Genomic DNA, 14,753 nt, shown 5'->3' on the forward strand with positions numbered 1-14,753 from the left:
CATAAGGTAACCGCCACAACATATATATATATATATATATATATATATATATATATATATATATATAAATATATATATATATATATATATACATATATATAATATATATATATATAATATATATACATATATACTATACGTTTTTTCACCATATACATGCCAAGTTTTCAGTTAAACTTGTATGATCCTTGTATATTTTTCTTCACTTTTAATATTCCATCTCATCTCTTCTTTATCATCTATGCATGATTTAATGCAAGCGATCCGACTTTGCAAAAAAATAAAATAAATAATAATCACTCATATATATATATATATATATAACACGAACTACACTGCCATGGATGCCAAGTAAAGTACAAGTCAAAAGGCATGGAGGAGACGAGACGGACTGGAGCTACAGCACGGGATAAATAAGATTAAAAGCGTCAGGGGCGGATCCAGGGGGTGCGCACCTCCCTCGATCCAGGAGGATGGTGCATGAGGTGCGCACCACCCTCGATCCAGGACCCTAACAACCCTACCTGTAGGCTCCTGTGAGGCCGAACGCTCATTTTCTTGCCTGCGTCGTCTGAAGACCTACCTAAGATATTCCATGAGAGAAAGTCGGATGGCATCTCTGGCCCTCATGAACATGCACCATGACGTCACCATAATCCGCACATGATGTGTGTGACATTTTCATTCAGAAACACAAGCGCCGTCTATTCCAAAATAGCATAATTTACGATTAATAAAATAATTCCATTCCGCTGTCCTGTCTGATCTATTTTGTGGGGACCTCGGCGCATGGCCGCCAGCCCCGCCAGGCTTTGCCGATCGCCATCATTTCACACTATGGGAGTGCAGGTGCACAGGTGTTTTATAACTACTGGTGTCTGGTGAGCCCGTTGGTCCAAATGGACCAAATTTTCATCGGCTTCCATGTCCTTGCAGCACACCTGCCTGCTATAGTGCTTGAGTTGGAATAAATGCTTTGTTACAATATTATCATTGTTTTTGTTATTTATTTACTAATGAGAATGGCATGCCAAGGAAGGACCTATTAAGCTGCTCTATACACCTTAACATGGCGTGCGTTTAGAAACATGGGAATTCTTCTGGATTCTTTGTAGTTAATTAGCCTAATTAACTCAGGAGGTCATAACAATCATTTCGCGAGAACTACACAAATCAGAAATTCCATATCAGAAAGCTCTAGTAGAACTACACAAAAACATGCCGCTCGCATGCACACCACACACACACACCTATCTGACCATTAGTCATCGCGAATCTGTTGAACTGTTGGACCAGGGAAGAACACAAGGAACTGCAGAAACTTCTAAGAACGCACGAAATGGCGTTTCTGACGATCAATTTTAAAAAATTTCCTGGGGGAGGACCCCCACCCCCCCCCCCACTCAAGCGCTATAGTTTCTTGCACCTCCCCCCCCCCCCGCTTTGAAATTCCTGGATCCACCCCTGAGCGTAGGCTTCTCGATGCAAGCACACGTAAATCTTGATATGCATGGCGGACAAGATTCATGCAAGGGATTAGAAAAGCTCACATTAAACAAAGTACGAGCCCGAAACATTCAGGATTAAAAGCCTTCACAACCAATGATACAGAACTAATATCCATTGAAGGCCCATATATCTATATAGAGGTGATGAAGATGAAGCGTCAAGGATCAGTTTTTATGTCAGCGAGGAAATTCCGTTGCAACATTCATTCAGTACGTCAGTCTACATATTACGTATGCAAAAGTGTGGCATGTTTGACCTTCACATTTAATACTACGGCAGAATTGTAATTTTGATTTATAAAGCAATTTTTGATTTCATGGCAACATAGTCGTTCCTAAGTAGCCTATCCCTATGTTTGATTTTTGGTCAAATTGGATAAGACTATAACTTCCAATCAGGCACGGTGGCTGGAATGGTTCGTTGAGCGTCCGCACCGAGTCTAGGAGGTCTGCAATTCGTGCTCCGGCCAAACCATACCAAAGACCCTTTTTTTAAATGGGTTTGTGCTGCTTCCTTGCTTGATGCTCGGCATGTAAAAGGATAGCGCATGGACAAAACGCTGGGAAGGCAATGGCAAACCACCTACTATAAACTGCCTTCTGCAGCACCCACGTTCTCTAAAGAGTATGGTACCGTAAAATGGGGTGAATAGGGACAGCAAGGTGAACAGGGACACAAACTGAAAAAAGTTCGGAAATTTTTTTTCGCTGAAAATTGATAACCATACTGATTTGTTGATATTTGGGTCGAAAGTGTTCTCTTGTTTTTAAAAAAAAGCAACTTATAGTCCCTATTAACCCCATATATGGGTTAAATAGGAATAAATAGGATTTTTATGGCTGTCCCTATTCACCCCGTTTTATGGGTGAATAGGGACAGTCACTAATACAAAGAAAAAAATAATCAAGAAATAGGGAGTTTGGAGAAACTTTTTATCCCATATTTTTTTTCATTGGCACCGTGGTTTATATTATGGGTGCATATTATGTGCATCCATCTGAGCTATCAATTTAGCAATAAGTTGGAAACTCAGGATTGTTTCTTGATTATTATTTTGTATTAGTGACTGTCCCTATTCATCCGTAAAACGGGGTGAATAGGGACAGCCATAAAAATCCTATTTATTCCTATTTAACCCATATATGGGGTTAATGGGGACTATAAGTTGCTTTAAAAAAAAAAACAAGAGAACACTTTCAACCCAAATCACGAAATCAGTATGGTTATCAATTTTCAGCGAAAAAAGTTTCCGAACTTTTTTTTCAGTTCGTGTCCCTATTCACCTTGCTGTCCCTATTCACCTTGTCCCTATTCACCTTGCTGTCCGTATTCACCTTGCTGTCCCTATTCACCTTGCTGTCCCTATTCACCCCATTTCACGGAACGTCAAAAAGAAGAAGGAAAAAAAATACATGTGTGTATTCCGCTGGAGAGCAAGCCAAGGGGTGTATATATCCTTACTCGGGATATTAAGCCGGCTATCCCATCTGCATTGGAAAATTAAGATAACGGATAATTATAACATTGCATCTTTCACAAACGTAGGCCTTTGTGCCAGTACCACGGTCAAAATCCAGAACCCCTCCTCTACAAGTGGAATATTAAATTTATGATTTTGCTCCCCTATTAGGACCTTTTCTGATGTATAAATCAACCACGGTATAATGTACTGCACCAAATAATCGAGTGTTTTTAGCTGAATATGATTGTAATTATTACTATTAGTCATTAAATACAGAAGAGATAATGCTAGTTTGGAATTAATCCCTTTACTCTCTACAGGCCCAAGCACTCTTTCCTTTCCACAAATTCATATTCATCCTTGACGCTCAATGCTTTTGTCCATTATTATGGCAGAGAAATCCAAATACTTGTAAGTGCATGACAGATGGTGGACTGGGAGGGGAAGTCAGGATGGCAGACTGGGAGGGAAGGGTTAAGATGGTGGACTGGGGGGGGGGGGGGGGGTTAAGATGGTGCACTAGGGGGGGGTGGGTTAAGATGGTGGACTGGGGGGGGGGGTTAAGATGGTGGACTGGGGGGGGGGGGTGTGGGTTAAGATGGTGGACTGGGGGGGGGGGGTGGGTTAAGATGGTGGACTGGGGGGGGGTGGGTTAAGATGGTGGACTGGGGGGGGGGGTGGGTTAAGATGGTGGACTGGGGGGGGGGGGTGGGTTAAGATGGTGGACTGGGGAGGGGGGGTGGGTTAAGATGGTGGACTGGGGAGGGGGGGTGGGTTAAGATGGTGGACTGGGGAGGGGGGGTGGGTTAAGATGGTGGACTGGGGAGGGGGGGTGGGTTAAGATGGTGGACTGGGGAGGGGGGGTGGGTTAAGATGGTGGACTGGGGGGGGGGGGGTGGATCAAGATGGCGGACTTGGAGGGGAAGTCAGGATGGCAGACTGGGAGGGAAGGGTTAAGATGGTGGACTGGGAGGGGGAGTCAGAATGGCAGACTGGGAGGGAAGGGTTAAGAAGGTGGACTGGGAGGGGGAGTCAGAATGACAGACTGGGAGGGAAGGGTTAAGAAGGTGGACTGGGAGGGGAGTAAACATGGCGAACTGGGGAATGGGGGAGGATCAAGAGGGCGGACTCAAGAGGGGGAGTCAGGATGGCAGACTGGGAAGGGGTTAAACATGGCGGTTTGGGGGAAGGTCAAGATGGCGGACTGGGGGAGGATCAAGTGGGCGGATTGGGAGGGGGAGGTCAAGATGGCGCACTGTGGAGGGGGGGCACGATCCCAGATTGGGGAGGAGGGCAAGAAGGCAGACTGGGGAGAGGGAGCGTGTAGGGTCGCGTGCTTTTTAACGGACTCACTGACACGTGTACAAGAATGAACTCATGCACACGAAAGTAGTTTAATGCAACTGCCACAATGGTCGAGTGACCACATTTTCAAGTCTTACGCCACAAAGTTCCCAGCCATGGGGCTTGACGTACAGTACGGTAACCAAAATATACCACAAATGCCATACAGTCAGAGGTGTGTTTCTTTACCTTTCGTCTCGAAGGAAGGATTTGCAACCACCACCCGTGTGCATAAATTTCTGGACGCGTTTAAATCAAGGCCCGGGATAGCGATTCCAATGCAAACATTCACCTATTCCTAAACATTCACCATGTTCGTGTCCGAGCATGCTTTAGTGTAGGCCTAATACTAATGGAGCAGTGCACCAAAAAAGGGAAATGAAGGAAAAAAACAAACCAAAAAAAAAAAACCTCGGTGATCGATTAGACCGACGCCCGGTCAAAGACCCGTATGACAACATTTAATCCCATGAATCTCAAAAAGGAGGGAACGTGTCACTTCCGCCACGTGACACGTCACAGCACACGCTGCACGCGGCAACGTCCGTCGGGCACGTGAGCTCGTCAAACGATTTTCTCGGCAGCGTGTCTCACCCAATTAACCTTGGGACAGTGTTTCCTGGAATTCAAATGAGGATGTAGTCACAACGAGACACCTGCTGCGACAGGCGGATTCAAGGTACACCCAAAACACCACAAGGACCCAAAAGAGCCAGAGTGTGGTTCGCATGACCCAAAAGACTCCAAGGATGCAAAAGACCCAAAAGACCCCGAGGAGAGCCACATAAAAAAAAAAAAATATATAATACAATACTGAATTCAGTTTCATAAAGAGGACGTCATGTGACACGCATGCGCAATGCAAGTGGAGTTTTAATAAAGCGGGACGGCGTATGGTACCTGGTCATCACTGCCAGCAGATATAAAGTGGCAGTTCCAGTCATTATTATAATTATTCCTCGAACACCATTAGATGGCAAATATCGTCGAACCCGTGATAGAACTCGTTTGTCATACGTCATGCTGGCTATAGGTACCATCATTTGTTGGGGGGAGGGGCGCAGCTGTACCTCGGATGCAGTGCCCCCTGCAGGTCAGAGCAGGAATTTATAATTTGTTCAGGGTGCCAGCGATAACTCACCTACCTACTCTTCGCGGAGGGCATCATTGGATCTTTATCGTGCACAGACTTATGCGAGCAGACTGAATATTGCTGTCTGCTCAATCGGTGCACTCTTGCAGATCCAGGAGATACATTTGGCAGAATACAACATAAGCATCCATCCCGACCAATGATCTTTGCTACACTGCTTAACCTACCACTACCTACCTCTCCCCAGTCCCCATCTATATTTGCAGATTGCTGTTTCCTTCCCGCTTCTCTGCCCCACTCTCCCTCCCCCCTACCCCCCGTCAAAGTATTGTCCCACTACCCACATTTTCAGTATGCCACTCTTCTACCCTCCATCACCACACTATTTATGAGCCTCGACTATGTTCACGAACAATCGTATCACCAGTCTCAGGTGGAAGTAAAATTTCTACGATAAACAAAAAGAAGTTTCAACTGAAATTCATGACAATATGGAATCTTCTTCTTCTTCTTTCGCATGCAACACAAAGCTTATGGGCTGCATCACTGGCTAGTCCAGTGGGAAAAGCTGTGCTGCTGATGCAATGCTCTCGAAGGTGAGCGCAGGAACTTGTAATTTGTCAGGATGCTGGCGATAGCTTGCCTACTCTTCACGAAGGACGTGTGATCTTCAACGTCCACCAACTCATGTCGGAAGATGGTACGCCCAGTTTAACATCCATCCGAGGGACGGCACACACAATGATGCTTCACTCCCAAGAGGGCTCAGTGGAGGTTTCACAAATCATGCTGCACTGCTTCTTAATATCCGGGCCGGCAGCATCTGTCAGTCCCACAGATGTCTGGATGAAAAATATTTTTTGGATTTAATACAGTTAGGATGAAATTATTGTCATATTGAATGCGTATAATCGAATGTGAAATTTCATGTATCCCGATCGACCAGATTATGTATCATACAAGCAGAAGATGGCCATGGTAAAAATATCACAATAAAAAAAAAGAAATCTAAAAAATGGGAGGTTATATATTTCGTGAGGATTTTTTTTTTTTTGGGGAGTGATCGAGGCAGCAGTCTGCTGCCTATACACCACTCAGGTTCATTTATTTGTCTGATTGAAAAAATAATTTTCCTGGGGGTTTGGGCTAAATTGAAGGAAGTTTTCCTTTTTTTTTTTTTTTTCTCCCTGAGGATTGTTTCGATGTTTCAGCGTGGGACAGACAGACAGACAGCATTTGCCAATTATATATCTCTCTATATTATAAAAGAAAGTTTTTGTTTGTTTGTCTGCGTAAGCTAATCTCCTGAACGGTGAAAGATAGGAGGAAACCTCCAATACCAAAAATGTCGGGACGGGCCCCGGGAAGGTTTTAGGCTAGGTGGCGAGACCCGTCGAGGCCCACCTCGGCCGGGCCGGGCCCATTTCGCAATTAAAAGCTGAGCTGAATTATAGTAGTCAATCGTCTACCGCCGCTAGTAAAAGCTGAATTATAGTAGTAAATTCATTCAAAAAGAACCAAAAATGTCGGGACGGGCCCCGAGAAGGTTATAGGCTAGGTGCTGAGGCCTGTCGAGGCCCACCTCGGCCGGGCTAGGCCCATTTCGCAATTAAAAGCTGAGCTGAAATAAAGTAGTCAATCTTCTACGGCCACGAGTAAAAGCTGAATTATAGTAGTAAATTCATTCCAAAAGAACCCGGGCAACGCCGGGTGCTTTCAACTAGTATATATATATAATTGGCAAATGCTGTCTGTCTGTATGACATTTGGACATCTTGATTTAGATGCTGCACATAGGGTTTAATAAAATGGTTACTGGCAACTCGTTAGATCCAGAAATGATGCAATCTACACAATTTATTGACCACATATGTAAATACATGTCCATGCACATGGAAAATACAGTTTGTAATGTAAAATGTGACTTCAAGACCTCAAATCTCCCCCACCCTTTCGCCCTCATCATGCATAATGCACAGGGGAGAGGGTGAGAGGAGGAAGAGTCGGGGGGAAAGGGAGAGAGGGATGGGAGAGGGGGGAGAGTGACACCTCTACCTTCACTTGAAGGAACGGTGGAGAACCTGCCTTGACTGATTTACTTCTCTTGTTCATTTTTAAACTTTAAAAGCATCGAATACACTTCGCTTTACAAATTAAAAATTGCTTAAAACCAAACTTTATTAATGAATATTGTATTCCATAATTAGTCCACATATACAACTTATTACACACAAAGGTTTTTGAAGTATTGTTTAATTATATAGTTGGAAAGAAGTTAACTTGCCTTAAATAAACTCTTTACATATTACTCGGGAATATGAAAAAATATAATTACACCACAGTTCGATCAGTACCTTCAGTATTCAGTCGCTGTACTTTTACTACGTAATAATAAATAACATTGCTTTTCTCACCTTTTGCTGACACCGAGCTTAATCCATCTTAGCGACTACAAAAAATGAAATCAGGTGGCAAATTGCAGTTGCGATAAAGCCTTGAGGGACTCTGAATGGACTTTATATTACAGGCCTTCATTTCATTTAAAATGCATTTCTGTCTGAAAATGCTAATTTTCGTCCAATTTTCTTCTCTTTTTTTGCAACCTTTGCAACCGAGTCTTGATCCATTTTAGCGACTGTGGAAGATTAATTCAGATATCGAATTAGAGTTTAGATAAAGCTGTGAGAGAGCCAGAAAGCACGAGCCTTAAAAAAGAGGGGCTTATGGGGCCTCCAGAGCTATGTAGAGCAAAATAAATGGTGGAGATGCGTTTTTGAAGCCTCTCCCTAAACGGGTGAAGCCCCACCCTCAACGGGGGAAGCCCCACCCTCAACGGGGGAAGCCCCACCCTCAACGGGGGAAGCCCCACCCTGAAAGGGTGAAGCCCTTCCCTGAACGGGTGAAGCCCCTCCCTGAATGGAGGGATGGACAGACAGACTTGAGGAGGGTATTTAATTATAGTGTTGATATAAAGATAGATGGTACTGTTCCTTGATAAGTATACGACTTATGGCTGAAGAGGTGTGTGAATGGCAGGAAAAATAGTGATGACAAACAAAATAGGTTTATGGGCTTTGGGGCATTTCCTGGGTGGGTGTCCGGACCTCTTCTGGGGGTTTCCTGGGTAGGTGTCCTGGGTGGGTGTCCGGAATTATCTGGTCGTCGTTCCTTTATGTTACAGGGCTTTAAGCTGCTGCGGACTCAAATTGGCTGTGGCATGCAGGCCTTTCCCACATCGAGGTACAAGCAACTGGACCAGAGTTGGGAGGAGGGCACAATGCCCAGGTCTTTATTTCCATACACGACAGTAATGAGGAGGCAACTCAACAATCCGATCTGTGCACACCTGCAGGCGCACATATTGATTTGGGATACATTTCAAGTGAGTCTTTTAAAAAGAGATATACCCACTCAATGTATTGCTTCGCCAATTTGGGATATGCACTTACAAACAATGCTGAGAGCTGTTTTACGTTTGTATAATAATATACTTTGCGCAACAGGATAAATCAATTGTCAGAGTTGTCAAGTCTGGATTCAATTACCAAGGAGTCGGATTGAATAATAAAAAAAATATTGTTCTGGTGCGGCACCGAGTTGGAGCATGGTGGAGTAAACCTTTCTTTGGAAAGGAAGGAAAGGCAGCAATAATATCCACAATCCTGCGGTATATATCAGCAAAATGGTATGTAATTACCATAAACGCGAAAATCCTTAAACATCCTCAGCTTCATGTGCTCAGGGTTTTTGAAATGGCGCATTCGAATGATCAATGATCATAATAACTGACTGTTCTTCAGCCTGTTTCACAGTAAGCTCCTGGGATGCTGGAGGATTCCGAGCATCAGATGCTTGGCCAATGCCATGACCGGACAGTTGACGAATATGCTCGGCCATGCACGGTCACTCGTTCAGGCTCGTTGACACGCCATTGTTCCTGTCTGTGTTCGTTTGACAGAAGCACGAGGACCGACAAAGAACAGACTGGGTATATAAGCAGGGAGTGGTGGGTTAAAGCATGGAGTATGACACCTGGAGCCATTTGGCATTTCAGACATAAAATAAGACCATGGCCATTTATGGGGTGATGGAAGGGGTTGTTGTTGTATAGCCCCAGACAGTTCCCTTGAGATCCAGAGAGACATTCAAGAAGTCGGGGCACGACGGAGTTAGAGAGAGAGAAAGAGAGAAAGAAAATTATTATGTATAGAGGTAAACACTGAATATTGTACTGAACCACCTTTAGAGGCCATTTTTCCCCGCAGAGCAGGGGTTGGCCTTTTTCGGGCAACGTGGTCCCATTTTTGAAGCAATGTTTTACGGCCGGATGGCCTCCTGCCTTGTTCGTTGCCTCTTGCAACAAGCAGGGAATTACCAGTGAACTGGTACTCAATTTGCCGACCTCAGAAGGATGACAGGCTGAGTCAACCCCCCTGGCGTTAATTCAGCGATCGACCGGGATTCGAACACAGGATCCTCAGATCCCAAGCCGGCACCCTAACCGCGAAGCCATTCAACACCAGGTTTCTGAATACGACAGCTGCTTCTCTGATAAAACAAATTATGCATTAAATATTACTCAGAACAACCATTCAACACTTCTTTGTGTCTTTGCTCTGATTGCTATGTAATATAACAACAGAAAGCATCAGTTACCGTTTTATAGACCTCGCTACATAAAACAAATAATCAGTTGAATCCCTTAAAGCCGCCATCTTGAATAGTGAAAATAACTCGGATGACGTCATGCTGACGAAATTATATAGAGTTATCTCACTGTACCCAAGTTCCATTAACTAAATGTATTTAACAAAACATCGTTAAAAATATTTAACAAAACAAAAAGTTTGACCATATCAATTACTACACTTACGGACTATTGGATACGTTAAAAATATAAAATAGAAGTGGACTCCAAATCCAAAAAGATTGCAACCGATGTCCCTGGATGATGTAAAATAAAATTAGACGTACAATAATTACCTTTAAAAGAGTGAAAAAAATAAACTTTGGAGCAACTTTACATCACGTCTCATGGAACGACCGTATTATTTAATTATTTAATAGAAATGAACGCTTTTTCCCTTTTTTGTTCCGATTTCACTCGAGATTGCCATAATTATTTTGGCCAAGAGTTCTTATCGTGAAATATGGAATCAAATTTTCAATATCAGCTTTTAATAAGTCTATACAATACATTATTCAATCTTTCCAGGAGCCAATCACAGCCTCACAACAGCCAATCAGTGTAACAAGGAACGGACAGCCAGCCTTGTCATATATATATATATGTATATATATATATATATATGTATATATATATATATATATATATATATATATATATATATATATATATATATATATGTATGTATATATATATATATATATATTGTGAGAAACCACCGGTGAAACCACCTGTTCTCACCCAGATTTGGTGCCCCGCCCACCGCGTGACGTGGCCTCCTTGGAGCCTCACGCGATTGGTGGAGGGTCAGAGAGGCGGTCGCCATCTTATGCAACGGACGCGGCTCGAAGGCTCCGAGTGGGAAATCTCAAAAGGGCTTTCCTTGAATCCTCACGACAGCCGAGTTGGGCTGGTCGATTACAGTTCGGTATTTTACGAGCGAGTAACTCCGGAAGAGAACGACTGATTCCCGGATCTCGTAGATTGGAACCGCGAGTGATTGCCTGCTTCGTGTTTGGAGCTTCTGGGGCCGACAGTTCCTGCAGGCCTTGTGCGGTGTATTCCACTCTGTTACCCTCCGAGTACCGGAGATCGTCGATTGGAACCGCGAGTGATCTTGCCTGCGTCCTGTTTGGAGCTTCTGGGGCCGACAGTTCCTGCCGGCCTTGTGCGGTGAATTCCATCCTGTTACCCTCCGAGTCCCGGAGATCGTCGATTGGAGCCGCGAGTGATCTTACCTGCGTCCTGTTTGGAGCGTCTGTTGCCGACAGTTCCTGCAGGCTTTGTGCAGTGTATTCCATTCTGTTACCATTTATGGTTTTTGTGATCGAGCCAATAAAGCATCGTGCCTTACCCCTAGAAGGCCGATTAAAACACAATTGTGTTTATTGAGTTCTCTCTGTCCACTCCGTGGACTACTTGAAGCCCGGACATTAACGTCCGTATTCCGTGCTGGGAACCATTTCACAGCCGGGATCGCGACAAATGGGTTGCTCGTCCTAGGATCTTTCAAGTGAGAGACATTCGAATTGAGACGGGAATTCGGCATCTGCATCTTCTCTACATCTTCTCACCAGCGGACGCCGTCTTGGAGGAACTTTCTCGCCGTAGGACGCTGTCTTGGGTGGTGCTTCCCTGCAGAATAAGTGAGCCTCGGATCCCTCCAAACAACCGACAAAAAAAAAAAAAAAACGTGAGTATTTGTACGTGGTATTTTTCTCATTGGCAATTTGATGTGCGGTGGTGATATTGTGTAGTTCGTGTCGTATTTCCCCAACAGAGCGTTGTGTTTGAGCGTTGTGTTTTGTGCCTTGTCTTATGATAACTCGTAGCCAAGCTATGTCGACCAGAGAAGTGAGAGTTCAACCTGATCATGTTGACAGTCGCGTGGGTGGCGATGCGAGCGACGCAATCAGCCTTGACCCAGTCACTAAACCCGATATGTTAGGAAGCGATTCCATCATGACTAAATGCATGCGTTCGCCCTTCTGGACCGGGCTGACTCCGGTTCAACAACTTGACATGTATAACAGGGAGAATGACAGGGCAGAGGCAGAGCGTGCTGCGGCAGCAGAGAGAGAGCATGCGGCAGCAGAGAGAGAGCATGCGGCAGCAGAGAGAGAGCGTGAGAGAGAGAGAGAGCGTGCGGCAGCAGCAGAGGCAGAGCGTGCTGCGGCAGCAGAGAGAGAGCATGCGGCAGCAGAGAGAGAGCATGCGGCAGCAGAGAGAGAGCGTGAGAGAGAGAGAGAGCGTGCGGCAGCAGCAGAGGCAGCAGCAGAAGCTGAACACGTCAGAGAGCATGAGTTGCGAATGTTGACTGAACGACCGCGGGCAGAGGGGTCTGCTGCAAGAGTCCCGGAAACTGTTCATGTTCGTTTGCCGGACTGGACGGGAGACACGAAGCCAGAAGCGTATCTGGAGATGGCGGAGAAGTTGTTGGCTGCCGGTGGCATTGATGAGAGCTTGTGGGTCGGCCATCTTGTGAGCCATCTATCTGAGAAGGCGAGGGAGGTATATGCGAGGATGGCAACCGAGGACGCAAACAAATACAGGGCATTGAAGGCCGAGATTTTGAACGCCTATGCGGTGTCCGCGTGTATTTATAGGAGAAATTTTTTCAGCTGGACTCGTCAGTCCAGTCAAACCTATGAGGAACATTCGCGGGCCTTGTTGGAACAGCTGCAGAGATGGTTCAAGGGGAGCAAGGTGGAGTTACCTCAAGCGGTTGCGGAACTCCTGGTGCGTTACCGTATCGATCAACAGCTTCCGCCTGACTTAGCATTGTTTCTTGTCGACAAAGACACTGTTTCCTTGGCAGACTGCGTCAACCTTATTGATAAACATGTTTTGGCGTGCAAAATGCTGCAAGTCACGCAGTCGCGTCGTAAGACGGAGGATCATGCGATCAAGACCGCCCCCCGTCTGCCCGGCGGCTGGATCGAGGGGAGGGGTTCTCCGATGCCCTCCACTGGTGGCGGTCGCGAGCCGCAGACCAGGGCAGGGCCCTGGTGCGATTTCTGCAAACGCGTGGGGCACGGTGAAAACCGCTGCTTCTCTAATCCCGCTAGTCCGGCCTACCGAGGCAACCCTCCTGTTAAGTCGGAGGGAGATCAGTGGAGCTCATCCGCCGGGCCCTCGCACACGACGGTGGCATCGGTGACCGAGGTCACTGCCACCGAGGCTAATTCCATTCATCCACTGTACCAGGATTATTCAGGGACAGCCTTAGTGGGTGGCCCTGATTCGATGCTGAAGTTTGAGGCCCAATACCTTCGGGATACTGGGGCGACACGGTGTGTTCTCCGGGCGGGGGTAGTTCCGGCCTCTCAGATGAGTTATACTGGCGAGTATACCCTCCTTCGGGGCATTGACCGGGTTCTTGGCCGGTATCCCCTTGCCCTCCTCGAGGTCCGGAGTGACATTTTTAAGGGTCCAGTGACCTGTGTGGTGGTACCCTACTACCCGATACCCGGGGTCTCCTTGCTGATTGGCAATGATGCCATGGCCAGGGAGGAGTCATTGACTCTGACCTGTGGGGGGGTCACTAGATCCCAGAGTAAACAGGCGGAGAGAGTGGCGGAGTCAGACATATCTTCACTCTGGCCCGAGGAGCCTAGCGCCTCGACTCCAGTTCCCGACGGTGACGTTGCGTCAGCTGAAGTCCACCCGAGCCTCCCGTCAAGCCACCCTCAGGTGCCGTGCTCCTCAGGGACCGCTCCCGCCATGTCGCGATTCAGCAGGAACGCTAATGCTAAGGTATATGTGGGAAACCTGGGCAATGGAGCAGCGAAAGCCGAGCTAGGGAGGGTCTTCGAACATTACGGACCACTCCGCAACGTATGGGTTGCTCGAAACCCACCTGGATTTGCAGTTGTTGAGTTTGAAGAGCCACGAGATGCTGAAGATTCGGTCAGAGCCCTTGATGGAAGGTTAATTTGCGGATCGCGTGTGTGCGTCGAGATGTCGAATGGCATGTCGCGGCGGCCTCGTTTCAGACGCCCTTTGGTCCGCAGGCCTTTCGACCCGAACGATCGATGTTACCAGTGCGGTGAAAGGGGTCATTACGCATATGACTGTTGTTCTCGACACCGGAGGAGTACCCGCCGCTCTAGGTCTCGGCCCGTTTCCTTCCTGTCAACGCTTCCCCCAACTTGAGTTTGGCCCCCTTGCCTCTCTATTGTGCTTTGTGTGAAGTGTAACTCTTGTAGGGTAGATATTAATGTGGTGTATGGTGTTAAAATTTGTGTGTGAAAAAAAAAAACCAAACTGGTTCATTGTTAACCTGTTAATGCCTGTTAATTGCCTGTGCGTTAATAATTGCGTTATTGTTGCGCTATTGCGTTGCGTTGTATTGTTGCGTTGTTGCGTTATTGTTGTTAATAAGTGTTAATAATTGTTAATTGCGTTAATTGCCTGTTAGCGATTACCGCCATCATCTTGCCATGTGATTTGCACCTACTACAAATACTGGTTTTAAAAACGCCGTCTATTCGACGGGGTTTTTACTTAGGGGGGGAGGACTGTGAGAAACCACCGGTGAAACCACCTGTTCTCACCCAGATTTGGTGCCCCGCCCACCGCGTGACGTGGCCTCCTTGGAGCCTCACGCGATTGGTGGAGGGTCAGAGAGGCGGTCGCCATCTTATGCAACGGACGCG

Source organism: Myxine glutinosa, chromosome 5, assembly GCF_964187855.1.
Source record: "Myxine glutinosa chromosome 5, kmMyxGlut1.1, whole genome shotgun sequence".
In the NCBI taxonomy this organism is placed as follows: Eukaryota; Metazoa; Chordata; class Myxini; order Myxiniformes; family Myxinidae; genus Myxine; species Myxine glutinosa.